The following is a 25,825-nucleotide window of genomic DNA, read 5'->3' on the forward strand; positions in this document are numbered from 1 at the left end:
TTAGGAGACCACTTGCATCCTATGGTCCGGATGTTGTTCCCGGACAATGACGCCATCTTCCAGGATGATAATGCACCCATTTACACAGCTGGCGTTGTTGCAGCGTGGTTTGAGGAACATCGGGATGAAGTTCAACACCTCCCCTGGCCCGCTCAATCCCCAGATCTCAACATAATTGAACATCTGTGGTCCGTCTTGGAAACACGACTCCGGCGACGATTTCCACCTCCATCCTCTCTCACAGAACTGGCCGATGCCCTGCACGAGGAATGGTGTAAAATTCCACTTGCTACCATTCACGACCTCTATGCCTCCATCCCACGTCGCATCAGGGCTGTTCTGAAGGCGAAAGGTGGCCCGACACCATATTAATCTGGTAAGTTGCAATTTCGTTCAGGTGTTTCCATTTTTCTGATCACACTGAGAAAAATCCATTATCCGGACAGCGGTATATTGTACAAATACAAGGATTCGTTATGTTTACTAAGGAAATCTGTACGGAGCGTACTTTATCCATATGCTACACAGCTACTGCCTTTAACGCGCTTGGATGTTATATCGTGTCGCTGCAGGATGTCTGATATCTAACAATCTTCCGTATTTTATATACGTATACGTATGTTAAATACTTCAGCTATATGTTATATACGTCCATCTGTGTGTGAGGTCCTGACCGCCTATAGACACCTCTTTCTTGCACCATAGATGACGTCATGAAACAACTGTCGTATGCTTGCGAGCTGGTTTATAAACGAGGTTGTTTACAAACGGAAAAGAAGAGCGGAAGGAAAGAAGCCTGGGTAAGTGCAATAGTAAATTATCACTTTAGTTAAATATTCCATTAATTATATATTCCTTTAGTATAACTTGCTTTAATATAGTACTAAACAAGTAATGTGATTTATGACCACAATTCTTACTATTGTAACTCGTTAATGGTTGAGGAGAAAGAAATGGGTTAATCTGAATTTTGAGAAATCTTTGAATATTAATGTTTTGTAACTTTTTACATTTCAAGGTACGCAAAATGAATGTTATGTGTTTATTCTTTCCTTTTTATATGTGACGGTTTATTACTTGATGGAGATTTACTACAGGACTGCTTAACATAATTGCTAAGAAACCGTTTTCAGCGCGAACATTTTCTTGTGTAGTGAAGATTTAGGATTTAGATTTCTGGGCTTTCGGCATCAATGACCTTGTTAGCCCGTCACATGTGAGTTATGACGTCCCTCGGTGAGCACACTATCCGGGGAAAGGGAAGGAAGCAAACGGCCTGGGACCTATATGTTGGGTACTACCCGGCATTTGCCTGGTATGAAATGAGGAAAACCCAAGAAAGCCTCATTCAGGATGTCTGGACTTAAAAGCTTTTGATACTTTTTCGACCGAGTGCCCCTACCGGAATCGAACCTGGGTCCGCTCGTACCGAAGGCGAGAGCGTTAGCAACTACGCTACGCGGAGCCACTTGTGTCTAGGAAACCTATTTTTACTAGGATATTTGCAATAAAATTTATTTCCTTTCTTTCTTTATTTTTCTTTTTCTTTTTGTTTTTTAACAATAAAACAAAACATATTTTACAGCCTCACTGAAATTTAAAAACAGCAGTCAGGGAGAGCTCACGTTTAAGATTCTTTTTGTTTTGTTTTGTTTTGTTTTGTTTTGCTTGTTATGTTCTCTAGTTAACTAATGTTTGAGTTCCTGAGAATTACATTATTATTATTGTTGTTTCATAATTTTCGAACCAAAAATTAGATGTTTTTCTTTTTTTCCTTGTGTTGACGTCATTGTGGCAAGTTGGGGTGTTTGTATCGTACCTTGGCATTAATTTGGTTACTAGCACATAGTTTCAAGGTCATAAGTTGTAGGCCGCTTGAAACAGCTATTACACAGTTGAGTGTCAGACGTTTGACTTGCAGCTTTCGTTACAGCGTCTAAATTGCAGTATTGGATTGCGTCCAGCTTCTATGGCTGGTAAAAAAGTTATATCGCTTTCGTAATATGGTAAGAAATACAATGTAACAGTTAGGTATAGTATATATGACTAGTTTAATTAGTCGGAAATTACTCTGTTTCCTTGTCTTATTCTTTCGATTATGTTTAAGTACTGTGTCTTCATAGTATTGTTTCACTATTTCTAGAAGGAATTAAGTATTAACGAAGTAAAGAATAAGCAGAAGCCCACTTTGACGTTTACTATTTCTCATACTTCATTGAGAATGTTTTGATCCCCAATTGCGCAAACTTCTAATATGTATGTGTGTTTCTTTTTGTTGTTGTTGTTGTTCTAGTATGTATGTGTGTTTCTTTTTGTTGTTGTTGTTGTTGCTTACACTGCTATAGATATGAGCTCCTTCATGGCTAAGCGGTTAGCGTACGCGCCTTTGGTGTGGGAAACCCGCGTTCGATTCCCGGCGGGAGTGGTTCGGAGTCCATGTTAATCAGTAAGTCCACGTCTCATACAGCCTCGTTGCAGAAAAGGATATTAAAATCAACTCAGCACTGCTTTACAGATGGAGTTGTTTGATTCAGGGTTCGAATGAAGCTTTTTACGGGAAGCAGGCACGTAGCCAAGGGGTGGGTCCAGACCCCCCCCCCCCTTCGGATCCAGAAATGAAAAATATTAAGGAAAGATGAAACAGAAAGAAACAGATGAATCAGCCTCAAAAATATAAAGCTACAATAAGCGTTTTGGTTACTCTTTCTTACGATGAGCTTTGTGTGGAGGAAACGGGAGGGGGGGGGCGGATCAAGTTGAAATTGGATATTATTATAACGGAACATTCCGAATTCCATCTAGCTCCATGTTAACCGTATGCAGCGGCGCAAATCTGTCTTCAACATTGGGAGGGACGGGTAAGACAGTTCTCATAATTTTTTTAAGGATGTTCAAATTACAGTATAACCTCGTTAACACGAACTCGCTTAAGCCGAACACTCGGTTAGGACGAACAAAATTTCGGTCCCGGCATCGCTGTACGTTATCTTATAGGAAGTTTTATCGGTTAACACGAATTTCGGTTAGCACGAATTACGAACTAATTTTTAGTCCCTTGAGTCAGTAAAGGTTTTGATTTAACACGAACTTCCAATCCTTTGATTTTTTTAAACATCATTTTTCTTATTTCAGATTTCACTCCAGATCAGTTTTTGTCATACAGTATTTATACAGACGAAAATTGCCTTGTAAATAAGAGAAAAACCAGAAACAGATATCTTTCCTCTTATGAGGTGTTGATTCTGTCCTCTGTCAAGCGCTGAACATGCAGGTGCTTGGCAGACGAGCTGGCGACAGCTCGAGACAAAACATCTTCTCTCCCCTGTAACTCCAAACTGGTGACAGCAATCATAAATACCTTTCCGTTACAAGCGGTACTCACCGTGCTAGCGAAGTTATCAATTTTATAACTTGACCTGGATTTTCTGCGTGGAAGCTTTTTTTTTTTTTTTTTTTTTTAATCTTCGAAGATAGGCTAATAAACTTACTGTAGTGTTTTCACTTTTCAGAGGATGGTACCGAGACCTACACTAGTCTCGATCTCGATTTTAACTCGAATTTGAGACCGAGGAGTGCTTTCCGAAATCGAGACGAGACCGAAACTCTCAGTCTCGTCTCGATACAATTCTGTAGATGGTATCAAGACAGAGAATAGTCTTGGTCTCGTCACGAATTTGGAACCGAGACGAGACCGAGACTACTCAGTCTCGTCTCGATACCATCTCTAGTGTGTTCTATGACATACATAATATACTGTAGTGGTATGTATAGTCTGTATACTGTAGTGTGTATGTATGGAGAAAATGTATTCGAATAATAAAATTTGTGTCCCCGGTTAACACGAATTCTTTTAACACGAACTCCTGATTTTTCAGTCCCTTGATATTCGTGTTAACGAGGGTTTACTGTATGAAGTTGAAAAACAATGCTGCGGAGGATCAGGGGAGCAGAGTTGTCTTCAAAATTCTGAGGTGGGCAGATTTAAGGCTTATTCTGGGGTGGGGACATCAATTTCATCTTACTTTCCTTTGTGGCAATCGGACACAAATCATCACATTTCTCTCCAAAAAACGCATTTCAAATCGGATTATTGAGGGGAAAGTCCCCCCCCAGTTCTAAGAATGGAGGGGACATGTCCTCATCCCCCCGGGACTTGCGCCAGTAACCCTATGGACTACAAATGACGATCGATAAACCGGTTCTTTCAGATAGCCTGTCAGAACTTAAGCAATGCCCAGAATTACCAATAATATGAACCATTTTGAATTTCGCGGCAACACTAATCCATTTTATAGGATGTCTTTACTCCAGAAAGAGATCTCGTTGCTATCCTTGACGGCATTGAACTAAGATAAGAGAAATAGAAAGAAGACGAGAAGAACCGAGTTCGAATGACCTTGGAAGACTATGTCTTTGTCAATACTTTTTTCTATTCTTTTACGCAAGATTTCTTCATAATTCTTTAATTACAATACTTACTAACATATCCTCATTTTATTGTCCTAACAAATCAATATGGATATGTTGTCAGTAAAATAGTTTAGATTGATCGAACCCCTGGTGTGATAACCACAGTATTTTGTCACAGACCTCCCGTATTGCGAAATCGTGGCTACGTGCCTGCGGGGAGGGGGCGACTTTTCAGATATACAATCCAAGCCTTTTATTTCTCAGTGATGCAAGATATAATATATAGTATATAATATGTAAAATATGAAATGAGGGAACATATTTTCCCGGCAAGGGAGAAATTCTTTGGCGAGTTGGGGAAATTACTTGACGAGAGGGAAAATCTTCATCCTCCCGTTGATTCAAATCTTGATCGAAGATCATGCGAGTAGGATTCCATATTATGCTGTAGGTGTAGGTAGTACACAGTCTTGGCGCTGAATAGGACGCTAAGCTTCAAGCCAACCACATGTCTGTAATAACCTATTGCGATTGAATGGTAATGTAACGTAATGTACGATATGTGCATTTTCTAGATGCCATAAAATTATAATTTTAATTGAACATTCCACGATTATATACTTCAGGTTAAAGGAGTTTGATGATTAATTGAAGTGAATAATCGAGGCAGTGATTCTCAATCTTCTTGACTTACGACACACTTTAGTAAACCCCAATGACATCGATATATTTGTTTAGATTTTGGATTGCTTTCCAACAAGTCGAGCCGCGCCAAAGCTGTAGGCTTACTAAGTTAAGTGAACTGATCCTAATCTAAATCCATTGTTTTCGGGGGCGCAGAAATGGACAGTGACACTTCCGATACTATTTAAATCAAAATTCAGCCAAGCAACTTGGGGAGGGAAAGAGGGGAGACGGATCTTACAAATGATCGAAAATAACCGATATGAGAGAGCGTTTCGTAATAGTAAAAAAAGTGACTGACTAACGTAACATACATGTATTACTGGTTTTCTTATTTTCACCCAACGAAGCAGGTAATTAACGCTAGTACTAGGTATGTGTAGACTAAATGAGGTGATTTGCTTCGTGACCCTTCGAACAATGTACGAAGCGGATGCAAGCAGTTAGTACATGGAGTTAGCTTACCTAAATTTAGATTTCGCTTTCCGAAATCTTAATGGATGTATTAAGTGATTTCGTTACTTACACTCTTAATCTCTAAATACAAGGATTCAAAACACATTTTCGATTCCAAACTATGACTCTGCTAGACAAAGAAAGCATAGTCCAGTGTATGTTTTACTTCATTTTCATATACGTGCTCGTAGGTTTTCTCGGGGACTTGATTTCCTCCCACTTTCTCATTTCACCAAATATTCCATAATCATTAACTTGCTTTAATCACCGACTCCCTTAGCCTAACAGCATAATAGTGGGACATTAAACTCAAAGACTTTATTTTTATTTTCAAGTAATTACTTTTCTCTCCCTTATTTATTTTTAATTTAATTTCTCTTTCAATTTCCCTCTTTTAGGAACATCAACATAATTTACAATTCTTTCTCATTATAATAACACTATTAAAAGTCCCATATGCAGCTCACCACGTTGGAACCCAGCGGAAACAGATGAACAACGAATATTGTCGAAAATATGCATTGCTTACAGCGGCGTAGCGAGCATTACAAGATTGGGAGGGGGATGAAACTTGAAATTGCCAAGTCTTGATTTTTATCTTTAAAAAATGTCAAGTCTTGATAAAAAAAAAATGCCAAGTGTTTCGAAAATCTTACAAACCCTATGAAAAACTATTACAGCAACCTTATTTTCATATTCGTTCCATTCCATGCCCCCCGTCTGAGACACGAATAAGATCAGCCCTTGTTCCGCTCTCGAGTCCAATTTAACATCTAACCTCAGGATCATTATCATCACCCACGAAGCACAACTGTTAATTTGATAACTCATGGCTATGTTAGGTAACCTCCGCCAGCTAATCTTCACGAGAACCTTTAAAGTTACAATCAGTTGTAGAAATGCATTTAAAAACGTAGAATAAGGTAGGTTATATTTACTGTTTGTGATGTAGAAGTGCCTAATTTACATATTAAACATTCAATTGAGGGGTTCAGTGAGAGACCAGGCTAACTTACATCCAGGTCAAGATTGAGATTTTGACGGAACAGCATACTAATGTCATTAATTGACCTTTGCCTCAACCACTTGTCTGTGTGGCTTGTCCTGAGACAGGGGCGGATCCAGGGAGGGTCTATCTCCCCCAAGAAGAGGAAACTTTGTGTATTTTAATATAAAATAAAACCCACCCAGAGTTGAATCTCTTAAAAGTAGCTCTATCTTGTAAGTAGTGGCATTACAACCCACCGCCCCCCAGTAGTCCATCCTGGATCCACCCCTGTTGTATACTAAACCAAACTATGAATATCAGTCGTATCCTTTGAAACGTGCTGTTTTCATTTGTTTCCTTTTCTTTCAGAAAGTTAAAATTGTCAGTTAGCCTAGTCTCTCGCTAAACTGTCAATTGTGACAAAACACACCAATAATTGTTGATGCCAACTAAAACATACATATCCAAAGCCTACAAAATATATCACATTATTTAAGTTTTTTTCTTTCTTTTCTTTTTTTTTTTTTTTTTTCAAAATTGCTTGCAATGTTTTTCTTCGTGCCAAGCATCCGAATGTCATCTTGAATTCTGACCTCATTTCACTACAATTCTTTGAAGTGTAAGACTGCGCAGCTTTTTTTTCCCCTCTCTCTCGCTCTCTTCAGTCCTTCAGTCTCCCCCACTTTGATTTCATGATTTCGCACTCTGATGAAAAGTATTAAACACCAAAATGGAAAAGTACTAATATATAACCTCTCTTTTAGTAGCCCCTCCAACCACACGCCCGGGGCACGTGCCTTGCTTGCTCGCCCATAGCTCTGTGAGCTATATAAGTAAAATACAATGCGCGCGCATATGTAAACTTGGTGCCAGCTTTGATTCTCGCTGAGAGAGTATACATATAATGTTGGTTCGAATTCCATCAAAACCATAGGCTCATTTTTGTGTAACCTTGGTACTGAAGAAGACAGTAGACTTCAACAAATATTCCTGTCGGGCCTCGATGGCTCAGTGGTAGAGCGTTCACCTCTGGTGTTTGGGGTCTTTGGTTTGATCCCAGATCGCGCCAAGTAAACTTTGTGGTGGACAAACACCGTGTGAGTGGGTTTTCTCGGGGTTCTCCCGTTTCCTCCCACTTTCTTCATTCCACCATTTCATTCATTATATCATCATCAGCGTCTCCTTTAGCCTAGCCGGTATACCCGTCATTATTGATACAACTATTATATACAGGATGCATCAGAAGTCCCTTGTCATCCTTTCTGAAAACTACAGGGATGTAGTTACATTGATTGCGAGATAAGAGATACACATTAGGCCCAGAGGGATACTTTCGGATTACATCACGCGGACGGTCGCCATCTTAGATTCGAAATTGTAATACGGACGATAAGTGGGTAGTGTGATACATGGCCATGCACTAAAATGTTCTGAGGATGTCAAATATGCAATCAGATATCATGTAACTTATTCTGGTGAAATGTTATTGGCAGTGAACCAAGTGAGACTATATGTAGTGGTATGTCATACCCTTCTTTTTTTTTTTTTTCCAGTGATAGAGACATACCGTTTCTGGTTTTTTAGTGATCAAGATAAACCTTCACGGAAGAATAAATGCTAAATACCATTAATAAATCCCTTTTTTATACGTATTGACGAATAGCTTTGCACATAAAAAGATTTTATTTCTTATGTAGATTCTAAGTTGACAATACTGACATTTTTACCTTTTTCTACCTTTTGTTTGTAAAATGAGGTGTTTTCAAAGAAGTTCATCTAGTTTATATTTTGATGTGCCGTATTGAATTGTTTCTTTCGTATGTATGTATGTGTCGTCTTGTCTGAATTCTTATAAGCGTCGTATTTTGAGCATGGGCGGATTTAGGGGATTGCTGTGGGGGCAGATCTTACGGGAGTTTGAAATACCCCTCATTCGAGTGTGTGGTCCAGGAGTTTTCCCGCTGGAAATTGTTAATATTGAAAGTCGGTTTTTGAGCACTTTCGTGTATAATTCTCTGATACAAGGTAAGGGCTATTTTTATTTATTTTTTTCCAGAAAGTTGTTCACGATGGATGGATCAGTCTCCGTTTTTTCTCCGTAACTAAAAGAAGCTTTCCAGTGGTTTTCAGACATTATGTAAATAGAAATGCAATCTTGTAGGCTTCACACCTCACTGCATTTGAACATTTAGATAGCCGATATGTCGAGTCAAAATCGTAATAAAACACACCACCTCTGATTTTTCCCACTTTGAACACATTTCCCTGTTATAGTCAGGGGTAAAAGCTAGGGGGAACGCGGGGGACGCAGTTCCCCACCTCGAAAAATATGTAGGACGTCCCCCAGATCCTAAAATGGTACAATGGGCAGAGATAGGCAGGAGGAACGGCGTGGAGTGATGCCGCTACCTACCGTCCCCCCACCTTTTCAGATCCACTTTTACCCCTGGTTATAGTATATGTTCTACATGTTCCTTCTGAGCAATAAACATTTGCAGAAGCTTCTTCCAATTGCTGTGAACACAAAGTAGGATATAGGGTCAAATTTGTGCACAGACGATGGCGATACTTTGTTCTAGATGATAAAAATTATGAATATTTACTGCACAAACCATAGCCTTAACTTTTCCACTTAGCTAGAAATTGAACAGCGTTAGGTCCGGTGATCGAGCAGCCATTCAACTGCCTCTCGTCGATCAACCCATGTTCTAGAAAATTGTTCAAGTAGTGACGCAATACGAATCCATAATGAAGAAAGCGCCATGGTGTTGAAAAAACTGCGAGAATGTACCATCCTCGGGCATCGCAGCTCGCAATATCTATCCCTGTACGAACGAGCGTGAGGTATTATTCCGCAGTTAATTTTATGGAATGAAAAAGTGACTGATTAGACGTATTCCTCATTTGTCTGCCAACAACATAATTAATTTTCTTTGCGCTGGTCATGTTGGAGGGGTCTTGCACGCGGGGTTGTCAGGTGACCAATTGTGCATGTTCTGCCTATTAACCTTCCCATTTACGTAGAGGTCAGCTTCATCTGAAAAGAGTATTTGCATAAAAATGTTAACCATAATTACTCACTGCACTTGGCGATCAACATCGTTCTCGTGGAGATGTTGCTTCATTTGCACCTTGTACGGATGCACTTATACACGCGCAGACCCTATGACTCAACCCACATTGCATTAATAAATGACGTGTGCTCCTCTGAGGCCACATCGAGAAAGAAGTCAGCACTGCCGTAGGCGTTGCTTCATCTGTAGCTCTCTACGATCGTCCGCTACGACGTATGTTCACGAATGTGCCCGTCTCCTCAAATTTAGTTAATTACTGTGACACTGCAACATGTAACACAGTCACATTGTGGATGATTCTGTTTGCAATCGGTAACCACTGTACAGGCACTCCTCCCGCTCCACAGTTTGAATATTTCGATGCATTCCTCACGTGCTAACGGTATGGTTCTACATCTAGAAGAAAGAGGTAAATACAACGTTCAATTGGCAATAACTTTTCACCAAATTAAGCTCCATGGAATCTGATTGCATATTTGACATACTGAGAAAATTCTAGCCTGTGGCCATATATATATCACATTACCCACCAGTTTATAACAAACAAATTTAATCCAAAATGGCGGCCGTCTGTGAGAGTATTTCCAAACGGCCTAATGTGTATCACCCATCTCACATTCAATTAAACTACACCCGTGTAGAATTTAGAAAGGAACTTCGTATGATGTATACAGGGTGTTTCGAAAGTCCTCTGACGTTACAACAAAACGTAAGAGGAAAAACCATTTCTAAATATGTTGTTTTCATTCTAAAGTGAACACTTTTTAAATCGGAGGAGCCGTTTGGGCTGTACTCTTTATGCGCCCAATGTGGAATGAAAATGCAATGTTACCATTTACCTGGACCCACAACATATGTGAATGAAGTTACTGTTTGAAATGGGGGCTAGCCATCGACATGTTAGCGTAAAAATCAGTAACTTCATTCACTTATGTTGTGGGTCCAGGTAAATGGCAACGTTGCATTTTCATTTAACATTGGACGCATAAAGAGTGTACAGCCAAACGGCTCATCCGATTTTGAAAATTCCTTCAACTTACATTGGAAACATCATATTTGGAGACGGTTTCCCAATTACATTTTGTTGTAACTCTGATAATAATCGAGTTACTTAATGTCAGGGGACTTTTGAGACACCCTATATATCTTATGGAATATATGTTTGATGTCCCTATAACTGTAGATATAATTTAGTTTGTTTAAATTTACAAGTTATTACAAGTAGATTCTGACTTACATGCGTAAGAGTTTGTATGTAACTAACTAATAAATTCTATTTCATGAAATTTACATTGAAATATTTAACACAAAATCTTTTATATTCATGCTTAACTTAGTGACTTGGCTTTGGACTGCAACTGATTATTGTACCCCATTATTGCTTGAGAAGAAAACCGATGTCCGAATCTTCATTTGGAGAAACCAAAGAACTATTGGAATGCTGAGGATTGCAATCATTAATTTCTACACTTCAAGGTGCGTAAAGTATATCTAGGTATATTCTGTGTTTATTGTTATAATTACTATTACTATTATTGGGTTTAGAATCAATCAAGTACTTCATGATATTTTAGAGGGATCAAGATGGCTGCCAGATAGATAAATATTTGAGCGTCAGGCCCTTATTTCTTTTCAATTTTATATTTAATCAATGTCTATTTCCCCCCCCCCTCATTATTCCACCAAATCGTATTCCAAGATCATCAATTTTCAATACTCATTTGTGACTGTCAGCATACATAGCATAACCGTAGGAAGTAAAACAAAGATTTATTTTTATTTTTCGTTTTCATGTCTTTTCTCCATAGCTGTGAAAAATAACGCCTTCAACATCATAAATTTGTATGCTACTTGCCTGCTTTCGAGCACAGTAATCAACTATTTGGACATTACGAAGCAAAGCAGGTCTACGTTGCAGTTAGCATACTTTTGAAAGGATGTGACATAATGATATTGGTGTTGCGATGTTCAGCCTAAACAGTGCAAGTAAATAAATCTGTAACAATTGTATTGGTGTTTAGCTTACATGTCCTCCAGACGGGCCATTTTTTTTTTTTTTTTACATCTTGTTACTTCTACTCTATATGAGGGGTCGCGGTAGCTCAGTGGTGGAGCGTTCACCTCTGGTGCTTGGGGTCCTGGGTTCGATCCCAATCCCCGCCAAGTGAACTTTGTGGTGGACAAACACCGTGTGCGTGGGTTTTCTCGGGGTTGTCCCGTTTCCTCCCACTTTCTTGATTCCACCATTTCATTCATTACTCATCATCACCGTCTCCTTTAGCCTAACCGGCATAATCGTGGGACGTAAAACTCAAAGATTTCATTTCATTTCTACTATATATGAAGTATATTCTGAGGTTGTGTTTTTGGGGACGTGGTAGCTCAGTGATGGAGCGTTCACCTCTCCTGCGTGGAGTTCCTGGATCGATCCCAGCACGTGCCAAATGGGCTTTGTGTTGGACAAACACTGTGTGTGGTTTTCTCGGGGTTTTCCCGTTTTCTCTCACAGTTTTCATTCTACTATTTCATTCATTCTCATGATTATAGTCTCCTTTAGCATACCCGGCAAAATCGTGGAACGTAAAACTCAAAGATTTCATTTCATATAAACTTTGGTGCAAAGTAACCCCATAGATGAAGATATTTTGCACCACATACAAAAAAGTATGTTCAATATACTAACATAATGTTTGTCTGCAATGTTTTCTCTCCTGTATTTATACATTTCACTTTTTACACAAAACTGCATGTGTAACGAATTTTTGTTACGAAATTCGAGACGAGACATAGCTCTTCCAATAGAAACAGATACAGTTTTCGAGACGAGACAACTTTCGCGACACCTTTGCGAGAGGTGACAGTCTCAAATCATTTCTCGTGCGTACCCCTAGCCCATATCGTGCGTTATCAAAAAGCATGTTAATGAGAAATAACAACATGTAAATACAATATAGGTAGTTAAAAACATTTTTGTTTTCATTCTTCACTAATGCATTATTATTAACCTCAGTATTTTATTGTCCATTCTTAATCTTAAGGTGATATATAATTAAGTTTTGAATTCGGTTAACTTATTTTGTTTCTCAAATTGTATTAAAAATGTATGTACAAACATGTTTATTTTCATTCTTGAGTGCTTAAAGTCACTATAGTTATTAAACATAGTAATTAATATTGTACTCTTAACGTTAAAATAATATACAGTTAACTTTTGAATTCAGTTAACATTTTTCTTACTGAAATTGCTTTAAAAAGTATGTAAAAACTTTTTTATTTTCTTTCTTGAGTGCCAAAAGTGATGCACAGTTATTAAGATTAGTACTTTATACTCTATTCTTAATTTTAAACTGATAAACAGTGCGTTTCTGAATAAATTATGTCAAGTTATTTGAGTGACGAACACTGGTACAAAACCCTAACTACCACTGGAACATTTCGATTTTGAGATGACTACTACCGGTGCAATACAAGGGATTTTAAAATATTGTTTTTCCTTCAACGGCTATTCGATTTTGAATTCTGACTACATGGTCATATATAGGAAGGATCAGTGTCTCTTTCCAACTATGGTACAGCTCCGACCGATTCACGGTGCTCACAGAAGAGACAAAAGAGTATGTTTTCAACCTTAAAGTAACGACCACTGGTGTTTTTACCCTGGTATGCAAAAGTAAGTGGGTACCCCAATGGGGTAGAGGGGTACTATGCGGTACCTAATTTCTGCATTTTAGATATATGGAAATACATGTGTCTAAAATGTAAAGAACTGATAGTTGTTTACCGAAAACTGCAACTCGGTAAGCCTTACGGATACCGAGACATGGGAAAATAAAGAGCGACACGATATGTATGTGGGGCTTGCATACTTGAAAGTACAATTTGGAAAATGAATTCAAATATGACTAACGGCTATCAAGATATTGTCAAATAAAGAGAGGACCAATACAGGTATGGGATTTTCGTATTAGATGATAAAATTTCCGAAACCGGTCATGGAAAGTTAATAAACACCAGTAGCAATTCCATCTTCAAGTAATTAGATATTTCCATGGGGTGTTAGAACATCTTACAGTCTACCAAGATTAAATTTTAAAAGCTTTTGAAAATATAACTTGACATTTGTAAAGAGTATTAGAAATATGTATTTACCTAAAACTTGCAGCTAGTACATCTAACATATAGAGAAACACCGTGAAATAAAAGAGTATGAGATGTTGAAACTTCGGAAAAATTATTGGTCCCAACAAAATTAAATAAGATGGTATTTCTATGGGTTAAGTAAGTACCTCAGTACAATTTCGATGGAAAGATTAGTTCTAGGTTTTCTTCAGGCAGTTCCAAAGGTTCATCGAGCTGTGTAAAAGAGTGAAAATTCCCTGTGAATATCTAATATAGTAACCAAAATATAACGAGTCATTTATTTTATGACGTAAAAATAGAGATCTTTAAGGATTTGTACTTCTGGGTCTTTGCTATAAGAAAGAAATTCAAAAACCTACTGTATATACCTTAATATGCAATTAAATCAGTGAGGACACAGTAACTTAGTGGTGGGGTGTGTACCTAGTATGTTTTGCAGAAACTACACTGGAGTATTCTCTAAATCCACAGAGATACGATCACACTTAACTGCCCATTTAATTTTAAAATGAAATTAAGGCAAGTGAATGTTGATGATAGAATTGATGGAGTGTAAAGGTGGGAGGAAAGGAGTACACCGAGAATACCCACGAATACAATGTCGACTACAAACTGACTTGGACACGGATCAAACCAGGGACCCAATACACCAAAGGTACGCACTCTACCACTAAGCCACCGTGCCTCCACCCATTTAATTGTCTATTAAGGTGTATACGGTAGTTTTCTGAAATTTCTTCTTCTTACAGCAAAGACTCAACAGTACAAATCCATGTGGGTCTCCATTTTTACGACCTCGTAAAATACATAATTACTTATATCTCGGTTGCTATATTAGATATTGACAAAGAATTTTCATTCTTTTTGTACGCTAGGAATTATCACGCTTGGATTTATCCGAAGAAAACTTCGAGCTGAATTAATCTTTCGATCGGAATTGCCCTGACGAGTGTGAGGTACTCACTTAACCCATATAAGTACCATCTTATTTAACTTTTATTAAGATCAAAAGTTGTTTTATGAAATTTCAAGATCTAATACTCTTTTATTTCACGGTGTCTCTCTAGCTGTAAGATGTACTGGCTGGAAGTTTTGGGTAACTCTATTCTCTTTTCTAATACTCTTTACAAATGTCAAATTATATTTTCCAAAGCTTTTAAAACTTAATCTTTTTAGACCCATGATGTTCTAAAACCCCATGGAAATACCCAGTTACTTTAGGATGAAATTGCTACTGGTGCTTATTCAGATTTCATGATCGATTTCGGAAATTTCACCACCTAACACGAAAACCCCATAACTGTGTGGGTCCTCCCTTTATTTGACAATATCTTGATAGCCATTAGTCATATTTTCATTAATTTTCTAAACTACTGTCAAGTATGGAAGCCCCACATACCTATGGTGTTCCTATTTATTTCACCATATTTCGGTAACTGTTAAACATACCGACTTGCGGTTTCGGTAAACACACACCTGTAACGTTCTTTATAAGTTTATTAAGATATATTTTAGAATGTTTAGAAATGGGAGGTCTGCGAATGCCATAGTACCCGAAAACCCCCATAAGGACGTGTGTGTAGTGTATTGAATTGAAACTACTTTTGAGGTTGTTGATAGCCCTCAGTAATTACGTTTTCGAAACTGCACAATCTAGTACGCAAAACTCACACTTCTATGGTGTTGTCCTTTATTTTCCCATACCTCGGTATCCATAAGGCTTAACGAGTTGCGGTTTTCTGTACTAAACAGATATCAGTTCTTTACATTTTAGAGACATATATTTCCACATATCTAAAAATGCAGACATATTAGGTACCCCATGGTACCTCGAACGCCAGTGGGTACCCACTTACTTTTGCATAGTAATACATTTCGAGTTGTTCAGCATCAACAAACACTTTTTTTTTTAATTCATCATTTTTCTACCAGAAACCCAAAAGTCCATACCTGACCGAACAGATTTTGTCCATTTAATCTAAAAAATGTTAAATATTTTAAAATGTAACATTTTAAATATTTTTGGATTTTTGTTTCAGGTATTTCATGTATCAAAACAAAACCAGGATTCTGCATGAAAGACAGCGAAAAGAAGCAGTGTAATTTGTGGCTAAAAGCACGTCCTTTCTGAAGACAGACCCGATTGTATTTACATTCTTTTGTACAAATATGTAACCTTAATAAATATACTGCTCCGCAAATTATTTCTTTCTTCCATAAATTAGAATAAATGTATGTCTGTTTAAAGAAAATGTTTGTTAGTTAAAGGTCTTTTCAACTCTTTTTCTCTGTAAATAAGAACATTATACCTTGCAACATTTTTTTTATCATTGTGCAATTCCGATTGGATAAAGTAAATCTGCACGAAGCACTATTATTTCAGTCATACATTAATAACTAATGTATTGTTCTGTGAATAAGGCAATGGTATAGTGAATATGTTTTAACATAAAATCTGTAACTCAGCTTTTCAGTAGTCAACTTTATTGAGAATCCGAAGAAAGAAAGAAAAAATGTTGGACTTAACGAATTTCAAAATTATTTTTGTTCGAATTCTGGACTAATCCAAATTATCCAGAGAAATCATTTATGTTGCTCTCTACAGATGTATCCTTTCTTCAAATCGTATGAAAAGGAGACTTCATACATCGCTATATTTTGTATGTACTATGTTTCGTATTTAATCACTTTGTACCTTTCTCTAGTGTTGACAAGGCCGCAAGTGTCAATCGAATAATTTAGTGTTTCACTCATGTAACCTTGTGACTAACGTACGTCCTGTCGGTATATATATGTTACTGGGTTCGGTTAGCGACAAACAATTTTTAGTGTTAAACAAATACAAAAATCTACACGCAATGAGATACGATGATCTCTGCCTCATAGACAATACCAAGCAACTAACGGTACTGAGTGTGGTTGAGTTTACTAGTGGTATTATCTGGCTAAAATCAATGTTCCGAGAGCTATACTTCTTTTTGTGCTCTGAATGCAAACTTTGATATAACCGTTTTAAATTATTGTACATCTATCTATCTATATAGCTATATCTATATCTATATATGTATATAATTGTAAACTAGAAACTTCCGAGTAATTCTGAGAATCATCGCTCTTTCTTTAAATAATGTATGAGACTATTACACTGCTCGTTACTTAAAATGTTGAACTAAGAAGGATACATCCAGGAAAGTCCAAATTTGCAGAATGTGTAGAGCAGGGAAGGATAAATATGTTTGGTCGATGGCTGCACAGCTTCTCATACCTGTGAACTCCGCCAGCTACAGTTGATGAGCTGTGGCATTGGATCGTAAGACGCATGGCTTACCATACCAGAAGAGAACATCCTCTCGATGTCTCGCTGTGTTACAGTCGTTCTGGTTGTCAATGTTGGGTCAGTTCTGCTCTGCTATCACCACGTTGTCACACAGCGAATACAGCGGTAAGTTTAACCCTTAACGTAGCAAGCCTAAGTCGTCAAAGTTGTTTACCAAGCTGGAGTCTTCTGGGGACCCCAAGTATTATTTTAATTTCTCAACATAGTATTGCAGAGGGTTACTCCAACTATTATTTTTTGGATGTCTAGAAGCATACTTAAGTTAAATGAACATTGTTGACGTCAAATATTATGTATATTTGAACACTATTCAGTTCTTCATACAATTTCATACTTGTGTGTTCGTAAATCTGAAACACAGGTTTAACAATGAAGTTTTTACATTTTGAAGTGTGTTTTTATTTTTTGTATTTTTTAAAGAAACGCATCGTTGATCTAATCATGTAATTGATATCTCAAAGGGTTGCAGGATACATATAAAAATCGAGAATAAATTGATTCTTATAATTGCGGCAGTATCACCAAATATCACTCTCTGGGGTCCCTAGAGTACCCCGCTTGGTATGTTAAGGGTTAAGCATATTCGACACTTACTATTAGATATCGGCTTGGGAACTTTGGCGTAGCTACCCTGTCTCCTTGAAGTTGCATTTTTAATGGGGAGTACTGTTTAGGAATCATCTTGTGAGGGAAAACGTTTTCAGCTGACACCATGTTTTTAATTATAGCTTCATTTAAAAAATAACTTATCTGTTAATTAAAATGTTCAGAGAAGTTATTTCTGGAAAATCCTATTCACGCCTCTTGTGGTAACAACTTCTGCATTTTGGAAGAGGATATTATTAAGGAAAAGAATGAGGTAAAGTCGTCTGTATATAGTACACACGGAAAAGAAAGTATTTGACAGTTGACAAATTTTCTTTTGCCAATAGCTCGGCAACAAATTAATTAATTTGGATCTTTTTGTTGTTATTCTTCGAATAGTTATAACTTGACAACCTGCCAAAGTCGGTACTCTGATAGGTTAATTTATTGTTGAGTTTTTAGGAAAACAAATTTTGTCAACTGAAGAATATTTTCTTTCGTGACTGTACAAGCAATGGATGATAACGGCTTAATAAATTACTGTACGTAAGTCTTTTTTGAGTTTGAACATAGGATTGTACATGGCTGTGAATTTTGCATTATTATTGAAGTGCTGCAACTAAGTTATTGCAAAAGGTATGATAAATTCTTACAGTAATATTGTCACATATTGATTTACTCTGTATGAAAACTAAAATAGTTTAACATATGGTTACCCTCCTTTGTGTTAATAATTTTAAAATTAACTCTTGTGCCACTTTTCAACACTTGGCTTTGCAGTAGCTTTCCAAAGAATTAGCAGGAAGTCCAAACTTACACCCTGCAGATAAATACATTTCTCTGGACAGTTTCACTGCTCCAAACTAAAATTTGAAAAGTGTAGTATTTTTAATTTTATTATTATTGGCACAAAGGAGATCAACCATATTTTAAGCTATTTTTGTTTCCATACAGAGAAAAACAATATGTGGCAACATTACAGTAAGAATGTATCATGCATTTCTCAGTATGTTGCAGCACTTCAATAATGGTGCACTATACGTACAATCTAGATCCTGAATATGTCCAATTCATATATTACAACAAGGCAATACGTATGCGATACAGGTAAAATCCGTATATTTCATATGGACAATCTACAAGCTACATACATCCAGTCCATACATTACATATGGCCAGCCTGTACGCGACATACGTGTAATCTATATGCCGCATGCAGACAGTCTGTAAGCTGCATATGTGCACTCTGTATGGTGCATACGGATATTCTGTATGCTGTATCGGGACAAGCTGTGTGCGACATAAGGAAAATCTGTATAATACATAGGTACAATACGTACACTGTATCTAGTCGTACGTACGGGGCACAAGTACAATATAGATGCTGTCTCGGGGTTGAACGCAAGAAACACACGTACAGAACGTATATTGCATACTTCTTGAAATTACGCTCCGTCCTGATAGTCAGTGAGTGTCGTCATTATTAACCCACATGCTACATACGATCCTGACGTCACAAAGCTAGATATTACCTCCGTATATACTTGTTACTGTAGATGACGTCACATGAATGACGTCATTGCACTTATGTAGACAGTACGTATAATACATACTTTTTCAGCTATACGTTTGCTGCAGGATGCTATATACGGTTGTACGTTAAGTCCAGAAACTACAGGAATTACGAATGTAACCTACGTTTTTAAGTATGCCACCTACATTTTTTTTCTCAGTGCACCATCTGTAGCTCTCACAATAACTTGCTTCAGCTGTGGAAGGTTTCTGATGAATCGAACCTTAGAACACTGGAATAAAAGTCACCATCTTGTTAATGAGAGAATCTATTGCGTGCTTGAAAACTTCCTATATGTAAGACTGTACACCAGCGGTGTGAGTAGAAGAGTCCCTAGAAGGAATACGGGTTTGTTGATTAGAAATCTGGACTGGTGATGATGCAGCGATTAATGAGGTAAGAGGACCTGAAAAAAGCCGCAAAAATCTTATTTGGAGAGAGGTACTATCAAGATGATTGTGCGAGATGGCCGATGCATTTGCTACATAAATGGGCAAAGAGGAAAGGAACCAGATCTTGTAGGATAACCAATCATCTTGCAAGTGACACAGAAATCCTTCCTGAAAGGGAGATCACAGAAAAGTTGAGGGCTGTAAGCATCATTATGGCGATAAGAAACTGCTTTCTGTCGACTCTCTTGAGTGAAGTGGCCGTACGGACAGCAACGTCAGCAGGAAGTAGATCGGAGGTCGCTGCAAGACCACTTGATATGTCTTCCCTTCATAGATAGTTCCTGAGGCGATGAGAGATGCAACTACGCTGTGATTTGATTAGAAAAGGCGAACTAGCGGTATAGCTCCATTCTTGTTTTGGATTCTACATGAGCCCTCCAGAGGAGACTTCATATCCTCTTTATGGTTGTCAATACCTCTCAGGGACCCAGGCAGATCACGAATCACACACGTATAAATGGGTATGGAGTTAGTTGCAGCTTTAGGATTCTTGATGTAGGCTCCTGGATGAGTATCTGCTTGGCGACAGAAGACTTGTCTTGCTTGGAGTGAAAATTTTCCGAATCACTGGATGTGACAGAGGTAAAACAAGAATTTTGTTTCTTCTTGCGAGATAAGTCAAACTGACAGTATGATTGAGTAGGCATTGCTGGTTTGAGAGATTGAAACGGATTAAGTGTTCTTTGTTGGAGTCTGTTTTGGTGAATGTTTCTCCTGGTTTGGATGCATCTCAGGAACAATGGTAACAAGAGCTTGCTTCTTCCTAGAACCTGTTTTTGGCAATGTACGCTCGACGTGAGTCTACGTTTCTGCAGATATCTGTTTGTCAATGCATATTCCTTGCATTACAATGTCTACTGGATTGGTGCTGCGAGTAACAGGTCTCCCATGAGACTGGGAGTTTCTTAATTGCTTCTTTTTGACTATTTTCTATAAGTCCGTGATACACTTTTCATTTACTGGGGCTTCCCAACAATGAAAATTGAAATAAATTGTATTGGACTACAGTTGAAATGTTCTAATAGTACGTAGTTGTCTGTTGTCGGTTGGACTCTACAGAGGTCTCGAAACAAATTCAGCTGTTTATCTGTACCAATTGTTGTTAGTGATGTTTTAGAGCGCCCAGTATGTTCAACCTATAACATATTGAGATTCACGTTGAGATACAAAACGAAAAAAATAGAAGGTATGGGCCACCGCACTAAATTTTCTCGCTCCAATTCATTAAGGTAAATCATATTGTGCTGCAATTATTAATGAAATATTTTCTTGTGAAATACGAACAAATTTCTAAAGTTTTTTCGGAAAACTTCATCGAAAACTCATTCCCAAAAGTAAACTACACCTTGTAGATATTTTCATTCACGTGTTACAGCTATTAATGAAATATTTGTTAATAATAACAACATCGTATGACCGGTCTTTTACAAAATTATGAAAAATGAAACTCACTGCATGATTAAACTATGTCTTGTGAATATCCTCATCAAAGTGTTTTATGGAACGTTATAAGAATAATAATGAAATATTTATTTATGGAAAAATGATCAAAATCGGCCATGTCGTTTTTGAAATAGTAATCTGAAAAGAAACTTATCCGCAAGAGTAAACTACCCGTTGTGCTCTTTTCCGTGAGGGATAAATGACACATGGCACGACTCTTTATGGGAAGGAAAATCGTCCGAAAAAACTCACCCTCCAAAATAAACTATCCTTTGTGGATTTTTTTAGCACAAATGAGTTACGCCATATTGTCAGGTTATTAATGTAATTTTTATTTATGAAATATGAACAAAATCGTCTGCCATTTTTTTTTAGAAAATCGTCCAAAAGAAAACTCATCCTCAATAATAAACAACTTCTCGATTTTTCCAGAGAAATTATTTATACCACATGTTGAGGTTGTTTTTGGAGAATTGATTTATGAAATATAAACAAAATGGATAGACTCGTTTTTGAGAAAATCGAATTTTTTTTATGTTTACTCTTAAGTAAACCACCCTTATTTTCAGGGGTAGGAAGAAAATTCAAAAGAAACCCTTGGAGGATCACATAAAAATTTGGTTCGAAAACGAGCTCCGTGTAGATAACTTTTTAGTAAGTCTTGTCGAACATGTGCAGATCGTCAGTTTCTTAGACTCAAATTTGGGGTACATGGAACAACTTATTACTGGCAAGACTAATAGAAAGAAATACATATATTCGTGACTTAAAATCGCAATGAAAATTTAAACTGATGAAACAGAAAGCTCGTAACTAGCGGTAGTCTTGTTGGCAATTATTTAAATAGAAGTTATGAACCATGAACCTCGCAGAAACAAGGAATAACATCACTGGCTGTGTTTCACTGTTGTCAACACAAAAACTTTTAGCGATAGACCGATATCGTCATCTCGATAGTCAGAGGTACGCATCGTAGGTTGAAATTCACAAATATCACTCTCATTTTTTTTTATTTTGGATAATTTGGCGTCCCGTCATTGCGTCCCAGTCAAGTATCTTTCGGGACGCGGAAAATGTTATTAAAATTCCGGATGTCTTGCCTAATTCGGGACAGACAGGAACCCTAGGTCCATGGGTAAGTTCAACACTACTAAATTATTAAATAACTGTTTGAGGACGAATATTATTATTATATCATAATATCTGTCGTCTCACGCTTGTTTAAAAATTACTGTTTGCATAGATACAGTTCATTTCAACTTATTTGCGATTCTATTTCCCCTCCTTTCTAAACACTGGAAAATGTAATTATAAGGCCAGCGCATCGTTGAACATACGACTTATTCTGCAGTTGTACAAGGGGAATTAAAAAACTCCTGGATTTCATTTGGGTCTAGAATTTCTAATTGAAGTCCGATTTTTATGCGGTTTGTGGCAAATAATCAAGGATGGGAGATTTTTATTGGACTATGTTTACTGGAGTATATTCATCCGGAGTAATATCGACCACACCTCAAGAAAAACGGCAAATATTAGCCAGTGTACCTTACAATTGTAGTGAGATTTTTGGATTTTTGAAGCGAAATTCCAGTATGCAAATTAAGTGTTCGTGGTAACACTCCTAAATCACATGTTGAATAGCTATAGCCGGTTTCTTGCGACAAACGACTAAGAGATTTCTTGGGCGACATAGGGCGTCGATGACTGACATCTTTCACAACACCCTTCGGGATCCGATGCTTCCCTATCTCACTCAGAAGCGATACTGTTTTTTCTAATTTATTCACTAGCGACTATATTATGTTTTTATATAGGGTCGAAGTGAGTAAAATTTGTTTCTAAATACCCTTTGCGTAGCAACAACAGCTTCCGTTCTCCAAAATATTTAACAATAAACACATGTTGCTCCAAAGAGTACACTATTCTCACTGTGTTCTGATAATACACAGTAGCACAGAACCGTACAGCACAATTCCGAATACAACGACCCAATTTCCTGTTTCTTATTTCTCTTGGCGAGTTTTCCATTTAATGAATAAAAGTCCTATATCCGCACCGCACCGCACTTCATTCCAATTGTAAGGTACACAGGCGAATATTTGTTGTTTTTCTCCAGGGGTGGCGGACATCACCCCGGATGAATTTAAATAAATAAACCTAATCCCATAAATCTGTCATCCTTCCTTGATCATTTGCCACAAACCGCATGAAAATCAGACTTCATTTAGAAATTTTAGACCCAAATGAAATCCGTGATTTTTTTAAAATCACCCTGTAGAACTCAATGTAGCAGAAAAATGTTAATTAAACAGTTTGATCTGGAAATTCTGTTGAATTATTGAAGGGAATTCGGTATTTCTTTGCAATTCATTGGACAAGCAAAAGAAGTAACATTGAATATTGTTAACATTGTAAAATTATACCAATATCTTTGCATGACTTGAAACACATAACATTGCTGTAATGTTTTAGTATCATATAGCAGACATATTTTCTGAAGAAAGTTACAGATAGCGAAAAATATAATTTATTAAAACCGTTATAAAAATAATTTGTTCAAAATTTCTTTTTTTAAAATTCGGAAATATTTTAACCTTAGTTTGAGATTTTTCTTAGAGTGAAGCTTCACACAGAGAAATGTTACTTATTTTCCTGCTGAATACGTTTTATGTGGAAGGGAACTCTCTACAAAGATTTCTCATTTACTATGCATTCAAATTGAGAGTAAGATATATATATATATATATATATATATATATATATATATATATATATATATATATATATATATATATATATATATATATATATATATATATATATATATATATATATATATATATATATATATATATATATATATATATATATATATATATATATATATATATATATATATATATATATATATATATATATATATATATATATATATGTTCACCCAACAACAGATTCTCCATTCGCGAACGAAAATTTCCATGACAATGATTCGCCTCCACATCGCCTGATTGGTTCATTTGTCGTTCCACAGCCCCATTGTTAAGCGGTTCATTCGTTCTTTATTGAGAGCTATCCAGGTTAGCTTCCTGGATTTACCTCGGATTAATTCTGATACATTTGTGCTCAAGTAGTATGAGATTGTATAACTTAAGGTGACCAAATTTGTTCCGTAATATCATTTCTAAAACTGGGGATAAAGACAAAGACATTCGAGCTTTTATTCCGAGATGTGGAGAACACAAATCTATGTTTAATGCATGTCAGTGTTAATTTTATCTCCATATTTACTACAACAAATAAGAACGGGATTTATTTGGCATTTTTCCGGCCAATGATGCCCGTTTTCTTACCAACGAAATTATAATTTTACAATGTTAACAATCGTCCATTATATAAGCTTGTTATGGTATTGGCTACACACGCAATATGTATAATTTATTCTGGTACCTGAAAAAGCAACGGTTCACGCTGTTGTAAAATACTGTAGGTTATCAAAAATGTCTGTAGAATTATGTTAGTAAATTCTACTTTATTCTTTAGCATTTAACGAAAAATAAAATTGTCCAAAGATGAGACAAACACAAATCGATAAAAGATTTTGAGTTTAACAAAATGATGTGCATCAGCAGTGGCGTATTTAAGATCTTGTTTCGGGGGGGCTTCAGAACCAGTAAGAAGCATTTGTGTTGTACGTATAATGCGAAAAAATAATAATGAAATTATTTCGGGGGGCTTGGGCCCGATAGCCACCCCCTAAATACGCCACTGTGCATCACTGTAAAAATCTAATTTACGAGCAGAAATATATGATATTAACTGTTGATCAAGCTCTTTTTCCACATGTTATGGAATTGAAACGGAAGAAGGAGGAATACAAAAATATATTAATTCCACGACTAGGAAGCTTGCATATTTGTACGAACTTTTGAAAGTCATAGGAGAGCAGCATATGTTTGATTCTGTATTGTCCCAAGTGTGGATAGAAAGCAACCTTTTTAGTGATACTACAGCTACAAAGGAATTAGAGCTCACAAAATTACATTGCAAGCTGTAAGGTAACTCCCCCTTCCGAAACTTCTTAATTACATTAAAAAGCATGATAATAAGCGCGGTCAGTACTTGTTAAATTGCATGGAGGAGACAACGGATCATGATTGTAATAGTCTTATAGGTTCATTAGGAACAATAAATTTCCGAAACATATTGTCTAAATTCTTCGATGACTTTACAAGTGAGAAACCGAACTTTTGCTTCTGCTGTAAACATGTGAACATTGTTTGTATTATTTTACTGTTCAAGAGTTGCAAGGGATGAGATGTGGGATTTGCACATATATGCATTTAAGATGATGTTACCATATTTTTTCAGATACGACCACATTAACTATGTAAGATGCAGGAGTGGATCCGGGGGGGTGGCGATCGGAGCAATGTCCCCCTTCCCCCCACCGAGAAGAGGAAACTTTCTTATTTTATATATAAATAAAACCCATCCCAGAGTTTGGAGCTCTTAAAAGTAGCTCTAAGTAGCAGTATTACACTCCCACTGCCCTCTCCTGAAGTCCGTCCTGGATCTGCCCCTAGCAAGATGGGGGTCATATATATTGCAGAGATGTATAATCTTCCTCTAGACGTATCGCAAGGATTTAAAGTTGGAAATTGGGTCGTTAAAGATTCAAATAGA

The 25,825-nt window shown here is 36.9% G+C and overlaps 1 protein-coding gene and 1 long non-coding RNA gene across 2 annotated transcripts in view; one reads left to right on the forward strand and one right to left on the reverse strand.

Moving 5' to 3' along the window:
• Nucleotides 1-25,825, reverse strand: part of LOC145693139 (uncharacterized) — an 896,225-nt gene that overhangs the window by 812,758 nt on the left and 57,642 nt on the right. The gene's annotated exons all lie outside the window — the stretch shown is intronic.
• Nucleotides 1,777-15,944, forward strand: LOC145691803 (uncharacterized). Its single transcript, XR_014132553.1, has 3 exons — nucleotides 1,777-2,006; nucleotides 10,950-11,088; nucleotides 15,792-15,944. It is a non-coding gene; the product is annotated as an uncharacterized LOC145691803 (long non-coding RNA).

This window comes from Thermobia domestica, chromosome 8 (genome assembly GCF_964235325.1).
Source record: "Thermobia domestica chromosome 8, izTheDome1.hap1.1, whole genome shotgun sequence".
Lineage (NCBI taxonomy): Eukaryota > Metazoa > Arthropoda > Insecta > Zygentoma > Lepismatidae > Thermobia > Thermobia domestica.